This window comes from Gavia stellata, chromosome 4, assembly GCF_030936135.1.
Source record: "Gavia stellata isolate bGavSte3 chromosome 4, bGavSte3.hap2, whole genome shotgun sequence".
Lineage (NCBI taxonomy): Eukaryota > Metazoa > Chordata > Aves > Gaviiformes > Gaviidae > Gavia > Gavia stellata.
In genome coordinates this window covers 45,531,132-45,550,836 of record NC_082597.1, presented here as the reverse complement: position 1 = coordinate 45,550,836, position 19,705 = coordinate 45,531,132, and the positions used below count along the sequence as shown (strand labels likewise).

Below are 19,705 nucleotides of genomic sequence, written 5' to 3'. Positions count from 1 at the left end.
AAGCCACAGACTTTTGGTCAGGTATTAGTATGCCGTCCTTGTCAAGTATCATTTTAGAGGTTAGACAGCAGATAGGCCACATAGCCTTTATGCAGAATTACATTCTTAAACTCAGAGTAAATTAACAGGGACCATCAGGAAAAAAAACAGAACAAAACAAAACCACCCAACAACTAAACTATTGTTGGAAGTTTCTCACAGTTTCCCACTTCCTTTCTTACTCTTCCAGGAACAGCAATATATGGCAACACTTCACAGACTGCATCTTATTTCCCTGTTCTGAGCAGCACAACTCCATTGGAGGTTTGAGGTTCAGGACAAGTTTCATGCTCTCTCTCACCTTGGGCTTGCGAAGAGATTCATAACAGGTCTCTGAAACCAACTTTCCTTCCATTACACATGATTTTTTAATATTCATAGGCAATATAGAGGGAAGCTTAGTCCTCTGGAAGCATGAAAGTATCAGTAATGTATTAGTGTCAAATTTAATCTCTAATCTTTGTAAAACAGCAACTGAGAGACTAGTCAATCTTTTTTATTCAACAAGTGGAGGATTTAATTAGACTATTTAATCTTAAATGTGCTTCTTAATGTAGGTGTCTTCTACTTAAATGTAATGCTTATTTGTAAGAATTTTTAAATATGATTGCTAGAAGTGGAAAATAAAGGAAACAAATATATTCCCCCCTTTAGTCTATATTTTGCTGCAATTTGCACCAGCTTTTTGCTTTCCTCTATAAACAGAGAAATCTGATGCGCATTGAAGTCTTCTAACACTAGCTCCTGGTCCTGTTTGAGTCTCACTGATGTTTATGGGAATATACTGAGAACAGCTCTGGACCCATAGTCCCCTGATTTGTGGGCATGGGCATCTTTAATTTAAAAACTATGCTGAAGAATTGTGGTGACATGACCCTGAAAATAGGCAGTGTTCGATCTAATGGTTACATCTTTATGTTAATTCTTATCTCTAAACTAAAATGAATGTGATTTTATCTCTTCAAACAACTATTACTTTCTGGAGAAAGAGCAGTTTGCACTCTTCTAGTCAATCAGAATCACCAAATTAAATTATCATGACTCCAGCATGGTCTGTGACTCTCTCTAGAGTAACAGTGGTGGGCTTTACTAGAACAATAGTATATCTAGTGTATGGTAAGCATTTGAGAAAAGAAAATTCCGAAGTTCAAAGGAAATGCTCATGAGAAAATCCATGCTGTTATTTATCAGCCTTTTAAAATGAAAGTTTAAAGGTGGAGTTAACCGTCCATTTCTGTTGTAAAATAAGTTGTTATACTAACTTAATAAAGATCCTAACTCTGCAAAAAAATGTAAAAGAATATAAATCTCCCCTCTGTATGACAGACCATTCATTTCGAGGGAATTATTCCTAATCCACAACTATAAACGTCTTCATAGGACCGAAGCCTGTCTGCCTTGTAAATTTGCTCTGTAATCTATCTAGCTTATGCTAAAAACAACATGTCAAGTTAAGTGAAATCAGGAAGATGATTGTTATTTCATCAACACTCAGATACTATGTTAGAGAAGTGGCGCTTGCAGGTGTACCTGTAGCTCAGTTTGCACAGTCACTATGCTTAGTTGCATAGTGAAACATTGCTGCTGGCAAATATTTCCTGCTTTTGCTGCAGGACTTGTCTGCTATTTTAATTGTTTGGGGTTTTTTTCCTGAAGTACCATAATGATGTTGTGAAACTTCAACACAAGTGTTTTGGAGCAGTTTCTACATCAATGGTAAATTAATCCATTTATGACTACAAGAGCATTGACTTGTTTAAATAATACATATTTTGTATTTTAAGGTAAACCATATGAAGTAGAACAGTACTTCCGGCATGTTTGTGAGTTGATGGTATAGAAGATTTATTTTTTTCTGACATTTGTTCTGAAATGTCTTGCTTTACCCTGCAAAATTTGAGAAATGCACTTGAGAAATCTTTGTTATAGCAGTACTTATGCAGTCACTTTTTTACTGGAATATTTTTCCCCAGTAATTATATATAAACTAAATATATATACATTAATTTGAATATGTGCATGTGTGCATAAATATATATATTTCACTATGAAAAAATAGCACTTTGGAATCTGATATAAATGGCAGCACATCGGAAATCTTTGTAGCACTGAAAGAATTCTTAAGAGTAGGGCTTTTTAGTAATTTTGAGGGATTTCAGCAGTCAGAGTTTAAAAATATCTCTGAGAAAGCATGAGCTCTTACAGCTATGCAGCTGTCATTAGCTGTCACAGACCACTTAAATATGGTTATTTATTTAATATATTATTATTTATTTACTGACACTATTCATAAAAAGTTTTGTGGTTTTCTGGACAAATTTGAGGGTATGGCAATCTAGTCTTGCTTTGCATAGGTGCAATCAGCTAATTGTGCGGCCTCTGAGTAAAATAATACACCAATAAAATTCTAATGTCCTGGCAAAAGAGCAACTGAAGTGTATGATATGTCACTGGAATAGAGTCTAGGATAGGAGCTTAGCCTTATATGCTGGACTCTATCATACCCCTAATCCTGTGGGTAGGAAGATGTTATATGTGAAATGCTTGCACAGTTCAGGATCTGCTTTCCACACTGTGTGAGTAGTTGAGAGCTCTCTAAATAAATAGAACTTTTTTATTCCTCCACTTTTTGACTGCTTTCAAAATATCACTGGGTAAGGCTGTATAGAAAACTGGTGAACAGAGAGAGACCTTACCTTCCATTTCTCCAGAAAAGAATGGACTGTCCAGGCAATTGTTTCTCATCATTCCCATTTATTATCTGAATGAAGCAAACTTGACGTTAAGACTTTTCCCTCTTAGAGACTCCTGGCCTTAAGGAAGTTGGGGAAAGTCAGCATATAGTAGGAGCTGATAGTTCACACACGTTTGCATGTTTCTGCTCTGTGATTCATTCATAGAATATCAGATTTCAGAAAACTGCTTTTGAATACTTGATTTCAGTTTCAGGGAAAAAAATTATTAGTTGAACACCCATCAATGAAGTATGATTTCAGAGCTGTGAGGTGAGAAGCCAAGGGCCAGATGCACAAGGAGTTACTGGCATGACCCTCATTTTGGCTCACAGCTTTCACTAAAAAGGTAGGAATGCCATTGTATCTAAATCTAAATCCACAGTTAAGTGACAGAGAGAAAATTTGGATTAAGTATACAATTAAGCACCTGTAAGACTTGAAAATCACATTTAGCCTATCTTTTTCCCCCAAAGGTAGCCAGAACAAAGGAACGAGGTCTGTTGGCTAACACAATTCCCTCCATAAATATGTCAATACCAAATGCGTTTGCTTTTGGCAAGTCAGCATTTATGAAATCATCCCTGGTGATTCCCTGTTCAGCAAACAAAAACTTAACAAACCTTCTACATCTCTGCAACTGAGCAAAGAGCTAGAGTTAGGTCTTTTGAAGATCACCAGTTCTTGTAAGAGGAAGAATTTAGAGACATGAGTTGTTTTTATTAGAGAGAGGATTTTACCAAGGAGACAATCAGCATTCATTTTGATCTTGAGAAGCTTAAGTGAGAAGGACTCACAGTGTGGTTGAAGAATATGCTGGAAGCTTTCCTATGGCAGCTGCAGCATGTGAGATCCAAATCACAAGTTGGATTGCATTTCTCTCACACACAAAAAAGGATATGGGTATTTTCAAATTTAAGTCCCACTCATTTTGTGTACCAGCTGCTTTATCACCATTTAGTCTCCTTTTATTCCACTTAAAGTTCAGATATAGTTACAGTTCTTTCAAAATCTCATTGAACATAACAAAAATATACATTCAGATAGCAGCTGAGTATACAGTATGGTGTGACTGGATAGTATAATCTACTAAAGGAATAATAAAAATGTTTTCATTCCATATGTTCTGCATATTTGGGAAAACTAGGCATGTTAGCTCTGATTTTTCACCTCACATTTGCATGAAACCAGTGTAAGAGTGGAGAGTCAAACCCATTATTTTCTTCTACTTAATTTCTTCCAAATAACAGTGTTATATTACTTCCTGACAGGGTTTAATTAATAGCTCTGGAGATTTTTCCTAAACTAAGGTTTGAGGTTCTTCAGAAAACTCAACTAAGAATTTATCTGAGCAGGAGAAATCTAGCAGGCTTGTTGTCATAATTATTTTATTTACAGTGTGTATGTGTCTTTGTGCATGATATGTGAGAGTTAAAATAATTTAAATTAAATGTACAATTTTTATAAATGGGTGAGCACAGCTAAGACCCGTTTTTTGCTAAGTGAAGGTATAATTCTACTTTTTCTCTTTTCAGAAACAAATTTGGATTAAAAGTCAAGGGAAATACAGATTACCTCCATTTGTCTGTGTTTTGGGGTCCTCTGCGGACTCATCTTTCTAATAAAAAGTTTCATCTTCACTTTCAGGGCAAGGTTCATCTCATTTGATAATCTATATCTGTACTGTGAAGCTCTACTTAGACTTCTAAACCTGCTTGCTATTCCACCAACCCTTTTCCTGTGTACTGTGGAAAGATACAAACTACTCTAAAAGTACCTGTTTCTAAGGTTCTGAGGGCAGATGAGGATGGTTATCTTCGATTTTTTATGTGCTGATTTTTAGTCAAATCAAACTTACTTGCAGTGTCCAGAGGCTTAAAAGTGAATATTTGTTTCATTCTTAAATTGAGCTCATATTTTTACATTTTGAAAATTTAAGGAGGAGTAGGTTATTCCTGATGAAAATTTAGTGTGTGTGTGTGTGTGTTCACTGTATACTTACTTGGAGGAAACCAAATCTGAATATGAAAAATGTATATTCCAATCATCTTCTGAAAAAAATGGATAAAGATAAGCTGATAGTAAAGTTTGATGTGTGGTTGTCCGATCCTTTCTTGCCTAACATTATTTTAAAGAGTATGATATAGACATGGAAAAATGACTTTGTGCTACTGAAGTAAACACCATTCACTGATGTTTATATCAAATGTTATGTATATAATGATGATAAGACTGGGGTTTCCAGTGAAGAACAGATGTACTTTGGGTTTTTAGATCATTCTTTCTTCAAAGAACACATCTAAAAATACTGTTTATTTACATTTGTAGTAGAATTGGCTATGCTTTCAAATTTGAATACTCTCTCTACGATATGTTTACTTTGCTTACATTGCTGAAGGAAATTTCTGTCTGTTTAACATTCAAAATAGTTTTGATTTAATCCTGTCTGTCAAGAATTGAGACACAGAGCAAAACAAAATGAAATAGGTCACAGCCTACATATCAAGAGATCAATCTTGACTTAAATAATGGTATAGTTTGCTTTACAAGAACCATATATTAAAATTGTCAGCCCTTTTAAATGCTATATAATCCTTTTTGGATAAAAACAGAGGAACTATAGAGATTGATTTTAAGTAGTCAGAGAGTTTAAGGGAAGACTTGTGCAATTTTTGTACATTTTGTCTAATCTTGACATCAGATGTCAACTCTAGGTAAAATGAAACCTTTCTGCTTGGTTAAAGGAATACACTCAGGTTTGTAAGAACAAAAATTAGACATTATTGCTGAAATTCAATGGAATTTTTCACTTTTCTAAAGTGATAAAGAGAGATATTCCTGCAGAATTCAAGTAATGATCTATTGAACAAACAAAATATAAGGAGTTCTTTGATTATGGAAAATGTACATTATCTCTCTTATTAAAGTGTAATTGTAAAAATATTTGTACATTTCACCATGCAGTATGTCTGAAAGTTAAAATCTATCCCAATTTGCTCTTTTCTGCCATCCTATTTGATTCCATACTGAAATCCGTCATGGGAAGAAGATAGTAAATTCTACAAGTGCATCCATCAAATAAAAGCATACATCCAATAAATAAAAGCATACATCAGGCATAACAGATTGAGAGGCAACTTTCCTTTTGTTCTCTGGCTCTGAAAAGTAAGCTTTTCCTTAAGTAGAAGTAGAAATACCAAAGAACTGCAGCTTTTTTTCACTATTTCAAGTCATCTGTGATGGTCATAGCACTGATATACAGCAGTTTACGAATGCTGTGACCTGTATAGTAAGGTAATACATGTATGGATCTACTAGGTTCTTGAAATCTTCAATTATTTGGTTCTAGAATTGTGGTTAAGCAGTTTGTAGCAAACAAATGCAATGGCTTTAGATAAGCAGCTGTCTGGAAAATATTTTACCAGGTCTAGGAAACAATGACCGTTCTCTAAAGAAACCAACTCTGCATAACTGCAGGGTCTAAGGACTTCTACTGAATCTAGGAACAAAAAAATTAGTAAAGAAGTTTGGCAGTTACTGTCTAGAAAGAGAAGGAGAACTTTTCAGTGACTGTCACAGAGTAAAAAACTACATTGACTCCAGATTCTCAAAGTCTGAGATTATACAGGCCTAGTAATACCTTAGATGAGAAAATATATTATTTGGTTTTTGGGTTTTTTTGTGATTAATGTTGAACCTTTTCTCAATATCTCAGCTATTTTAAAAGTCCTGTATTTAAAGTGAACTGCTCTGAATGGAATTTTTTAGGATCTGCTGGTTGAGTATTTGATACAGAAGGTGCCACAGTCCATTAGCGAAGGATGACTTCCAGAGGGACAGAAAATGCAACTCATTGTCAAAGGGGTTCTGTGGAATTTATCTTCCAAAATATCAGTTGGCTCTAAATCTGTCTTGCTTAAAGCCAAAACTGTCTGAAACCCATACAAGACAGAAGGTAGTGCAGGGTTTTTTTGTAGGTAAAAATATAATCTTTGCCTTCAGCGTTTAGTGGCAGCATTTAAAGACTCATTTCAGGGGCTAATTAGACATATAGCAAGATCTGTAACTGTGACACTCCTTAGTTCACAAATGCAGTTCACTCCCATATAAAAATCAAACATCTTGAAAATGGTTAAAAACTGAACAGGATTTTCCATTATATCAAATATTTCGTGCATTAAAGCAGTAGATGAAAGGTTTCTTCTGAACATGCCATTAGATAAAAGACAAATTGATCAGTGTCATTATCTAGGTTTTTTCCCAAGCTAGCAGGTAAATCGCTTTCTTTAATGTAGTTTTGAAAAAGTTTAAAGAAGTTGTTTTGTAGAAAACAGTAACGCTGCAGAACGGGGGCTCCAAAACAAAATAATCATCTGTTCTTGCAAAGCAGGTATTGAAGTAGAATGATTTTGTTTGTAGACCCACAAATCCAGGAAACAGTATTTATTGCAGCCCCTAGCAGAACAGATGGAACTCTATGCTTCTCAACTTGCTAATTAAACGCAAATTAAATCTTGTTTCATACCAGCTATTGTTTGTCTTTCTCTTTCTTTGTTCAGAGCAGTGACAAGAAGGCATGTAATTCTCTTTACTTTCCCTCTCCTCTTTTCTTGCTTCTGCCTACCCTATGTGCTGATTTCCTTAAGAAAAGCTAAAATTTTGCATTTTTTTTTTTTTAAGAGATAGAAGGGTAAAATACTTTAAGAAATTTAAGCTTCCTTCACAGCCTAAAAATTTTTGGTGTTCTTGTGCTTTGTGGGGTAGAAAGAACATTTCCATTCAAAGTCCTGCTGTGGTAATAATAATGAGAGTTTTACCAACTACAATGTAAGGGTAGCTCTGTTGCAAGTATTAAGAATGAACAACTTGTGAGCCGACCTTTTCCATCTCTCAAAGGAAGGATTAATGATAAAGGCTGGCATGTCTTGTTCAGATTGTCAGTGTTTTCAAAGACTATGAGCCCCCAAAGCTTTGTCACTTTTGTGGAGCTTACTCACTGTGTAAGTGACATACTACACAAAAAAATTCTGCTCTGTAGGAAAGCTGATGGAAATATAAAAGATAAATGACTTCCTTACAACTCCTCTGAATATTTTTAATAGAAAATTTTATATGAAAACATACCAATATATTCCATGATTTAGTATCCTATGAATTATTTGTTATTAGATTTTCATCAAATACACATTAAAGCATATAGTAACTTTATGCTTTTTATGAAAATAAATATTATATTCTGGTATTATTTTCTTCCTATTTTAAAATTATAAAGTTTTAAGGGTTAACTCTGTCAGTCTTAGAAATGCTGGAATTTGATGGCAGTATTGTATCTAAATTATAAAATGTATGAGATACCTTGGCTGATATAGACCATAGCTGCAAAGGTCCACAAAGATATCATTCTGTTAATTCATTTCTATGATAAATTTCCTTTAAAAAATGTCCTGCTATTTACAGTTGTTGGAAATTAGCAGTACTAAAGGTATGATATTAAAACCAAATAATGGTTCTCTAACTTTCCACATAATCATGCAGAACCTCTATTTCCAATATTCCTGCAACACTAAACATGTACTTGGTTGGAGGTATTAGAAATGATCCTTATTATTTGCCCTTGGCATGGTGCATTTTTTTGAGTATCAGATTAAATATCCTAACTGTAATTTTTCTAGATGGAAAACTGCAACTGACTTAAGTGGTTCTTTAAGAGCTCCAAAATAGGCTCTTTTTTATGTGTTTAATAGTGCTATTTTAAGATGATAAGACCAAATAGACAAGACATTAAGCTAACAAAGCTACATTTGATTTAGTTTCCCTGTTACTGTTTTGTAGGATGTTAAAATGATAAGGAATGTAATTTTCACATATTTTCTTTATATTAAATATTATAAAAATATATTTTCATGTAATATTACTGAAAATAATTAAAATTTGTATACTATTGGTATATTTCCTTCTGTAAAAGGCATTCAGTTTTTTCTCCCTAAGATCTAGATCAAAAACATAGTTTTATCAAAACTATTTCAAATGATCATTTTTCAAAAAATTTTAATGTCTCGAAATGTTTTGCATTATTCATGTATAGAAAGAAGACTAATAGAGTCTCTTTCAGAATACACTACATATTAGCTAACTGTGCTAAGCTTTTACAAACATTTCTGCTAGAAAAATGGAAGCAACACTTTGTTTTATGGTGCATGGTGTGTCTTTGTGAAGAACATAAAAATGCTTGACACTGGTCAGTGGGTTGAGCAAAACTTTTGCTATCAGACACTTTCCAGAAGCTTTATTTGAACCCTTCACTTAAGTGGGAAAAAAACAAAACCCCCTCAATAAGACAGTATAATTACAGGTATATATAAAATAAAATTTAAAAATTAGTTTTGAAGATTGATACTAATTGGGCCATTATTAGAATATAGGTGACAACATGAACAATTTAATGATTCATCCAGAGAGAAAAACAAAACAGACAAAACCTGGAGCTTCCCATAACTCTTTTTTTCTTTCATATAGCTGGAAAAAAAAAAAATTTCAAATGTTACCTAGACAGAAAAAAAGACTTTTTTCCCTAAGCCAAGCTGAGCTGGTGAGCAGAGATGTAGCCATTAAGCATAACTGCAACTATTACTAGATCATAGTCATAAATATTAAATATTTCTTCTAAAGGTTTTGAGAAATAGGATAGATCTGTTTTAAACACTATTGGGTTTTATTCCAGTCCAACTTGATATTTAATAGAAATGTGTCAGCTATTCAATCTAGAGGCGTATTTCACTACAATAGGAATATAAAGATAGAAAGGATAATAAACTTGCTGTTTATTGCCAAAGATCAAAGCCACTACAATAAACAAGCACCTATGACCTCTACTTCATTTTCAGCATTGTTGGGAGCTTACTGGTAATTGAGGACTACTAGAACTGTTAAGCAAAATAGCTAGTTTTCCTTTTCCAGGAGAGGGAGAATAAATGCAGTCTAGTGTCAGGAAAAAAGACAGAAAAAGTAGTTGACATGGATCCATGGTTTATTGACTTTCTTAGCTACCTCTTCCAACTTTCACTTCCATTCTGGTGAAGGATGGCATCCCATGGATAGAAAAAGAAATTTAAAAAGTCATGGTCATATATACAAGATAATGACTGCCACAGCTAGTTTTGCATAAAGGACAGCATACACAACAAGATGAAGAATTTACAAACCTCTGTCATCTTTTATTAGGAATTTAAAGCAAACACCTTGATCTGTGAGAGTACTTTGAATCTTGTGGAAGGAAAAAGATTCAACAGTTCCTCTCAATATAAACCTTTTCACTATGTTAATTTCAATAAGGTTTGTGTCGAGGGAATAGTACAAAGCAATCCAGATCTCCTCTAACTTTTTCTATTTACCTTACCAATTTTTCCTACTATGCTCCTTATATGCTCTGTGAGAACAAATATTTTGGAAAGGACGTTATCTTGAGACTTATCTAATGAAGCATTTTCGTTGGGGTCCCAACATGAAAGGGCATAGGAATGTTAGAAGTTTTTAGCCATGGGAATATTTTGGCACCCTATGCTTAGCAGGAAGTTTTATCGCCAGACACTGACGTTACAACTAATTTAAAATTAAGCTGACATGAGACTGATGAGACAAAGCTAATGTTTTGAAGAAGCTGAGATTATTCCATATTTAGAAGCCTAGCTCTAGGTAGGAAGCCTTTTCTTGTATTAGATTAGAAAAATGGAAGCAATTTTAAAAAACATTTCCTACTTTTTCATCACTTTTCCTTTTTCCTAATTTAGCTCACATGATGCAATTTTGGCTTTGTTTCTTTTGTTCTAAATTTTAACTATACAACCTTGTTTGGAAGAAAGTAATATACATCAGATGCACAATTGTTCCACTCCTTCCCATCTTTTCTTCCCTACTCCTGCCTCCTCCCCTTTTAGAAGCAGAAATCTGCTACAGACAAATTACTGTACTTTTATAATTCCCTCATGTGCATGGGCTGACCTGTCTGTGATACCAGCAGGCTGGGAAGTGGAGAAAGCTCCACAGCTTCTCTGCCCTTCTTCTGCACTGTTCAATTGTTTGAATAAGGGACTTGCAGAAAACTGGTGAGGCATTTCAGAAAGATATGCAGTCCAGTGTGCAGTGTGGACCTCTGTATTAAATGTGCTGTGATTGAAATGCAAGACTTGCAGTAAGAGAACTCCATGAAAGTTTATAGAGCCTATGGAAGAAATATAGAGCTGTGGAAGAAATATAGAGCCTATGTATACTAGACAGACTAAGTATAGAGCTATGCACAGAGTCCATTGAACTCTGTCAGCAGTGATTTCTGTTCACGTTATTTTGCATTGTTAGACCTGAAGAATGCCCGTCAAGTCAAGATATCTCTGTTACTTTGGAAACATCCAGCTGTCCATGGATAATCTGCCCAGCACGTTCTGTCACTTTTCAGAGCTTTTATCAACATTTACTGAAACAACACTTTGACTCAGACTAAACCTTGGTTATGTTTATGGAAAAATCACCACTAGCCACTCTGGATCTTTGATTACACTTCAGCAGCCTAACTGGAAAAAAAATAGTTTCTTATGCAAGAGCAGGTTTTCCTGTTTATTCAAAGCCTGAATGTTGTCTCATTTACTCCTTCTTCAGTCTCCCTGTTCACCCACAGAAACTACCATTATTGCAATAGTTTGAAAAAATTAGCCTTTTCCACTTCTTGAGGATGACCTTAAAGCCGGCCATCATTTTGCTGGGACAAGTATCAGGCACCACTATTGTTGTTTCAGGTGATTACTTGCTCTCAACTTGCTGTTGAGATCTGGAGTTGTGTGTCTCAACACAATACAGAGCAGCAAGCTTCTGGCTGCTGCTGGTCTCAGTTGTAATATGCACGCAAACTAAATTGAGGGACATTAGACTTAGCACAATGTTCTATATTTTTGAGAAAGCATCAAATGTATCTCAAGGGTCAAACTTCATGTTTTTCTTAAACAGACTGACTTCATGAGTCAGTTTAAGTTGAACCACTCAACTGCAATCCTGAAAATCTGTTATGAATTTCTCATACAGACTCAGGCAATTTACTTGACATTTGTTTTCCTTCATTCTGCAGGTGTAAAATGAGATTAAAATGCCCTTTTCCCCATCCCTTGATCATCTGATGTGTTTAGATTGAAGAACTGAGGGGGAGTAAGGCCATTAACCAGATGACTTTCTCTATTGCTTTAAACACCCCAATTTTCATTTAGAAACAACTTGTGATTAGCCTTCCTGAGACAGTTTTCCCCCATGTACTAGCATCAAAGATGCAATTAGCAGAGCTGCTGCAACTAGGTATCCATCAAGATGAGAAAGAGAGGGAGGGAGAGACTGATGACAGAGCCAAACTGCTTCAGAAAGACCTGATGACTCCAAATTATTCTTTCTGATAGTCTGGTTTTGGTGACTTTTGGGGTCAAGGGAAAGGTAGGTGTGTTGGCTGTTGGCTGTGTTGAATGTGGCTTTGCTTTGAAATACCTGTAGACTCCTTGCAGTTTGCAAATGAAGTGTGCTTTCTATCTTACAAATCTAACAACTTACTTCAATGGTACTGAGAAAACTGGGTCTTTAACCTTGCATTTGGCCTTTAAGCACCATCATAATTAATGCTGGTAGAAGTTTGCCCAAATAAAGACTAAATACACGTTAAAAAAACCTGTGGATTTGACCTGTGTTCTATTTTTGAGAAAAGAAACTTTACATTCAAATTAAAGTCAGCCTCTTGTTTTTTTGAAATGTTACTCATTTAAATTTTAAGATATTCTCCTCCTTTTTCTTTTGACATAATTTTCTAATAACATACCATATTATATATGCATGAAAAAAATACTGCATTAGCAATAGTATTAGCTTTTGCTTTTCTTTAGACTGTATTTCTTTTGAAACATAAGTAGCAAAAACAACAAAAAAAAATTCAATATAGCATTTAACCAGAGGTGATTTGACATATGAAGTGGTATTTCTCATCCATCTCAAGATGAGAAACTGTCAGTAGGATTAGTCTACTAAAACTCCTTAGGATGCTTCATGGTTTCAAGGATAGTGAAGTGGAGGGATTTGGCAAATTTCTTCTGGGAAGGCAAAGTTTGTCACCTGCCTAAGACTCCTGTCGAAGTGACTTCACAGATAAACTGTAGGGGAGGTGTGGCTTGGATGGAGAAATATCAAATCACCTAATTTAATCAAATTCTACAGAATAGAGATTGCCTAAGGAGACTTTCTAATTTGGATGCAAATGCAGTTATTTATTTTAAAAGATAAGTTTCATACAAAACAAAAAAGGAAATTCAAATAAGGCTGAGAGTGCAGGTCATGTATTTGTTCCTTGCTATAGGACATTTTTTATCTTTCACCATGATCATGCTTAGTTCATCAGACATCTCTGGGCACATCTCATCTGATATATTTTATTAGGAGCATGTCAAATCATGCAGTATCTTAGCAGGTTTGACCAATAATATTGAAAGAGAGATTTTTATTTGAAATTTTTTTACCAACAAAATCTGTAGCAAGGTGGGAAAACTATGACTCCACATGACAGGTTGATTTTATAACATTTCAATTTGGTTTCTCTGAATTCAACTAAGTTATTTGTGTGATAGCCATAGTGAGTGTTGTGTTTAAGAATCCAACATGGGATGAACAGAATAAACATGGATTACTCTGCAGTCATTAATCTTTAAGGGAACAATTTTACTTTATTCCTGTCTTAATAGCAACATAGTTTTTAAATACAAGTTTGTACTGAGTTTGTATATAATTTGAAGTGTTTGGGGTTTTTTAAGTAACATTTTATATTATAGCTTAACTATTATGTAAGCAGGGTAGCAGCAATTACCCCCTGAAACGAGTATCACATGGTCATTTACAACACTAGTGCTATTTATTGTTAATGGACTGCTTGTAAATTCAGTGATATAAATAATCCAGTGTAATTAAGACTGTCAAAAGGACACTATCAATCCTTTAAGTCTATAAAACCATTTTATAAAATGTGATCCTCATTCTGTGTCAAATTTAAAACTGATAACCTTGTTTTTCCTTTTCAAGTTGTTGATGAAACTAATCCCACTTAAAGGGACTGTCTTTGCCCACACTGTGCTGTGACAAATTCCTTAGGAAATGCTACCATGGAACCTTAATTTCATTTGTGACATCTTGGTTAGTCATAGACAAGTCATTTTCCTTGTAGAAAAGCACAGAGGAAAAGGTCTGAAATAAAATGCTCCTCCATATAGGCTTTTCTGGGGACATGAGACAGAATGGCAAAAGCCAGCATAGAAAGAAAACTGCAGTGGTCCTTTTTGTAAAGTCACTTTCCAACTTTATGGAAAGAAGAGACATTTTTGTTGATGATTTTTAGGATGAAGTATACAAAGACTTATCAAAGAAAATGTTCTCGTTCTCTGGATGGACTTGGAGATATGTCTCATATTGCTCTCAGTATCAATATATGCTAGGAAAAATACACTAGCCTCTACAGCCTGCGCTTTAGAAATGCAATAAGGGAGACAAATATCTAGGGGACAGTCAATTCTAAGGCACATTAGAGAGGCCGTGTAGGCATCTAAATTTAGAAAAACAGTGGGGCACAATGATGTGGGATAATCTGGCATCATGGAGTAATACCTAGTATGTAATACCTAATAGTTATTTAAAAATACAGTAACAAACTGAGAGGAAATTTGATTTCAAATAGGTAAAGCCAGACTGTATCTTATGCATGTAAACAGAGAATGTTCCTGTTTCCAGAGCTACCTGTTGGAGCAAATTGCTTGTACATTTACTGTTTGAGTCCAAACTTTCATTGCCATGTTTTAGCCCATAATTAGTTTTAAAAAAATCTGAAAAAGAGAAATTTTAATAAAAGCATTTTTTCCTTTATGTGATTATATTTAGATAAAATTTTCAAAAATCTACATCTTGTGATTAAGATATCTCTCATTTAAAAAAAAATTCTATAAGAAAAGGGTATTGATCAGATTTTGAAATATGATGAACTGCTTCATTAATTTTTATTTGTAGTTTTCAACATATAAAACAGATGTCTTTCTTTGAGCATCACATTCATGTACATGTATATAATCATCAAGGAATATCAGGCTCAGTTGGCATCTCATGTATGCAGATCATGCCCTGTAAGTTTATTATAATTAAGGTGGGTGGTTGTTCTAAATGGTAGAATTACATTAATAAATCCAATTGCATTGCTACCACAGGAATTTAATTCAAAGTCTGTAGGCCTAAGGGAGTTGGCAGTGTCCAATTAAATGAATAGCATGTCTAATACTAAGTGGCTAACAGAAACATAATTACCATGGATAACTAGAAATAACAGGATTAGAAATTAAAAATTACACATTATAATTCTGATCCTGAATTTATTGTGCATGAATTCAGTAGTGCACCCATGCATAGCAAATATCAGGATTGGGACTTAAATAAGAATGGGATCAACCTTTATTACTGTGTTTTGAGGAAGTAGGAAAATACGGGACTAGCTGGTACATACGTATTCACCTTTCTAATACCCCAGATAAAATACTGCCATAACTAGCTATAACATTGCCAGAGTCTTGCTACAGGTATGCTTAGACCAACACAGACCCACACTTTAGTATGGTCTAATTCACAGATTTGTTCTTGCTGATAGTTGCAGCTGTGGGGGAATCTTTTTACTGCTATGAGGATTTTTAGGGGATATTACCTGTTTATTGAAACAAAACTCATTTTGATACAAAACCAGGACTGTGTGAACTAAAACTAGGATGATTTCATTATGTTGCCAGAAATACATGTTCTGATAAGGCCTATCATGTGCTGTCATGTGCATGAAGAAGCTAATGAGGAACAACATGTAGGTACTGTAGTACTAACAAACCAAAATATTTTTAATTCCCTTTTAAAAGGAAGGAGAGAAGAACCAGGTGTGAGGATCCTTTCTCTCCCACCAGAAAACAGCACCTGGCCAGTGACTGCTTTAATTAGGTTAATTCAAGGGTGCGTTTATTGATCAAAATCAATCTATCTGAGGTATCAAACCAGTTATAGCTTATGTTTTGCTATGCTTGTATACAGCGTATGCTTATTAGCAACAGTTTTTAATGTGCCTCGTCTCTGTCTTCCACAACTGCCTTGATCCCCAATACAATTCCTAATTATAACACTTTTCCTTCCTTCCTTCCTTCCAGTAGTTGTGAAATAGTCTGCTATTCCTGATTTTTACTTTTAAATTCATCTAGTATTTTTCTCCTAGACTGCTCAACTTTCCAGTATATATTACTGAGATAATCCATTACAACACTTATGCAAAAGACTGTATAATTTCGTCTTGAAATGTTTTTATTTATACTGAGCTTATCCAATTAAAAATAATAAAGGCTTAATTAATCCTTACAGCTTTGTACAACATGGTTTAGTTACTGCAATATAGTATTGGCAAGGAAAATAGTAGCTAAATAACTGTAATATACCTACAGGTACAAATAGATTCAATTTAACTCTTTTTACATCTGAATGTTTCTCTCCTTATTCTGAGGAAACTTGTATCAAAGCCATCAGTGTTTTTAATGTGTCCAGAGGCAAATCCTGTAAATAAATTCTCTTCATATGCAGGAATAATTAAATCTCAATCTTGTGATGCTCTGTGCATGGATCATAGATCGGAATTTATTGTATTAAGGAAAAGTACATCAAAGAACTTACATGTTTCACAAAGCAAATCTATTATTGCACCTTCCCAGGGATACATTACTATTAAAATGCACCATGTACTTAGTTTTGTTTTAATTCTTTGTTTATTGCAGAATATATGAAGCATTTATAAATAAGCTAATACCTTCTATTTCAGATTCAGGCTTCTCTTCTTGTCCTCTACGTTCTTAACAGTTTTATCATTTTGACAACTGGTGTGATTTTACCAATACAGCAGATGGGGTTTCCATGATGTAACAAACCAGTTGTGCTTCTGTAATAAAAATATTACTGAGCTTCCTAGTTTTGAGTCCATGTGCCTGTAGTAAATCATCTTTGTGTATAACTTTTCAAAGCAAGGTGTTTCATTGAAGTGGACTGACCTGGACATTCACTCAGCATTTGCTGCTGGGTTCGAGTTTTATGATGTTTGGCCTAAATTTTATTCAGCCTCCCACAGGCGGATTGGGCTGCGGCTCTCCCTCTCCTGGCCCTTGTCCAGCTGGATGCCTGCTTTCCAGTGGCCCAGCCTCCTCGGGGTGGGTACCAAAGCTGTCCCACGGCCCCTTCATCCAGAAATGTTTGATCTTTGGCACTCCAGCTCCAGGTCAGTCATCCATCTCTCTGAGCACACAGGCTCAGAAGTCATGAAGGTATCCCAACATTGATCATCTCTAACTTTTGCTAGCCCAAGAAAATAATGATTTAAGCAGAACAATACTAGAGTTGAATGTGTTTTCTCACAGCAGTCAATTACTGCTAATCAGACATTCTCTGGACTTGAAGAATCATGATTTAGAAATTCAACATCGTTCCTCCCTTTTCTTCTTCCAGCATCTTTTTTTTTTACAGTATGGATCTCCAGATTCTTTTCTCAGCAACTGATTTTTTCTTCTTATTCTATACAACTGGAGAGAGTCTTCCTTTATAGCTTCAACCTTTTTCAGATGGTGTCTTGAATAATTTCACTCAGTGACCTTCCTTAGGTATCCGTTGCCTGGCTCCGACTTCTCTGACGAGTTTCGAAAAACTCATTAAATTCGGACGATTGTCTATTTACAGTTTCGTTATATTACTGTTGCATCATTGTTTCATAGAGAAGTTAGAAAGGCTGAGAAAGAGTGAGGCTTGCAGCCTGTGATAGAGCCCCCCAAATCAGCTAGAATTATTAAACTGTACCCTGACAGGCTTCCCAAACTATCACGTAAGTGAGGAAACCAGAAAAATGGAATGCTATAGGAATGCAAGATCTGTACAAACACAGCCTTTGAAGGTCAGTTTTGCCTTGAAGGTCAAATTTTGTCCCTTATACCTGGCTACTTATTTTTTTAAGCCACACAGTATACAAACATAATTCAGTTAAGTGATCTTGTATATGCACACCTTCCCTGCAATCCCCAAACATCTTATTCTGGCACTCTTAACATTTGATATAATCAGAGATATCTACTGCAATGGGCAAAAGTATGAAAATAAAGAGAAAGAAAATGTCCAGGAGGAGAGGAATAAAAAAGGGTTATGGAGAAGAACATTAAATATATCGCATGCGTCCCTGCTTGTAACTTAGATGCCAAATCAAATTTCACCACCTATTAAAATGCATATAAGTTCTAACCCATGGACTGGCTGTCAGGGGAACAGGTAATTTTGAAAGAGGAGGGAGACATGTTAGAACACTGCTGCCAGGTCTAGCAGACTTCGTATAGAATGCAACATGAAATCCAGGAGGCTTTATTTATCTTACTGGTTTACTGAACCATGAAGATGAAAATGTTCAACTTAGGGCAAGACTGAATAACTGGTTTTACCTTTTTTCTTGCCAAAAAGCAAGTTGAAAAGGAAGCATAAAATATGTTTTAAGTTGAACTAGATATTTCATTAGAGAGGCACTTTATTTCACTTCCAGGTGTGAAATATTGTCCCATAAAAGTTAAATACGTAGATTTTTTCAATATCTACATTAGTATTTTGATATAAAAATTCAATTAATTTTGAAGATGTAAAAATTTAGCAAAAGTACTAGTAAAATCTGTCATCTAACGAAAGTAAATTTGTAAATCCTTTTATTGACCTGAATCTCTGCCTTTTTGGTGTTACTGTTAGAATGAAAAATAAATCCAGTTCCTTCCATTATTTTTCCCATGACATGATGGTTAACTTATTTTTATAGGAGATTGCCATGGACCTACCTCTTTAAAAGTCTACAGTCATAAAAAGTTGCATTCTTCCCATCGCTTGCAATCTTTGAATACTTTGTTCAAACAATCTCAAGCACATACTTTAACTTTACTTCTGATAAAAAAGTTACTTCACTGACATATTTAATGATATTGTATGAAATATTTTTAAAGTGTATAGCTGCATATTTGTATTAGAAAAATATGTTTCTGTATTTTGTATCATACAATGCAGTTCTTAATCACTCCAGTAAGCATTTTCATTTTTGCCCATCTCTGTTTTTCTCATCTTCATATCCTCTTTCTGGCTTGACTCTACTTCAGAAAAAACACTGTAGCATGTACATAAGTGCTTTTCATAGCTGATCAAAGATGGGTTTTCATACTGCCAGTGAATCAAGTCGTCTTTCTTAGCTGAAGTCCCCGTGTTCAGCTGCTCACAGTATAGGTCAGCTTTTGAACCATATCAGTGCCTTCTCAGGAAAGCAAAAAAATCAGAAACTTTTACATTGCGAGCCACTGGGCCCATCTTTCCTTTCTACATCTCGTTCATGCCTTTGTATACCCATACCAGAACCTCAATGATAGGTTTGTTTTTTTTTATTTTAACCTATTGGTGAAACAGATATCAGCTGTGTCTGAAAGCTTGCAGGCTTACAGAGGTCAACTGAGCACCATCCCAGGCATCCAGTGAATAGGGTTCCTTCCCTGAATTAGCACCGCTTTTTGTTATCTCCTTCAGCCTCTTTTTTTTTTTTTTTTTTTAAATGATACTGTTTGTACTTCAGAACAGGATGCCTATGCCAATTTATTTTCAAATATAACATGGCAACTTTTTGTGCCATTTAAAAGGAAATAATAGAGATTACTACCACCAGAAGGCTTACAACTGGGAAAGCTCTATCAAATCCACGTAATGCTCTACCATCGCACAGTACTCTGTCAGTGAGTCCTGGAAAGCTTTCTTGAAGCTAGCTGTGCAATCAAAGAATATGCAGGTGGTATTTATTTTTGCGGGTAAAATTC

The 19,705-nt window shown here is 34.9% G+C and overlaps 1 protein-coding gene across 3 annotated transcripts in view; it reads left to right on the top strand.

Moving 5' to 3' along the window:
* PPFIA2 (PTPRF interacting protein alpha 2) overlaps positions 1-19,705 on the top strand; it is a 334,737-nt gene that overhangs the window by 121,266 nt on the left and 193,766 nt on the right. The window lies entirely within an intron of this gene.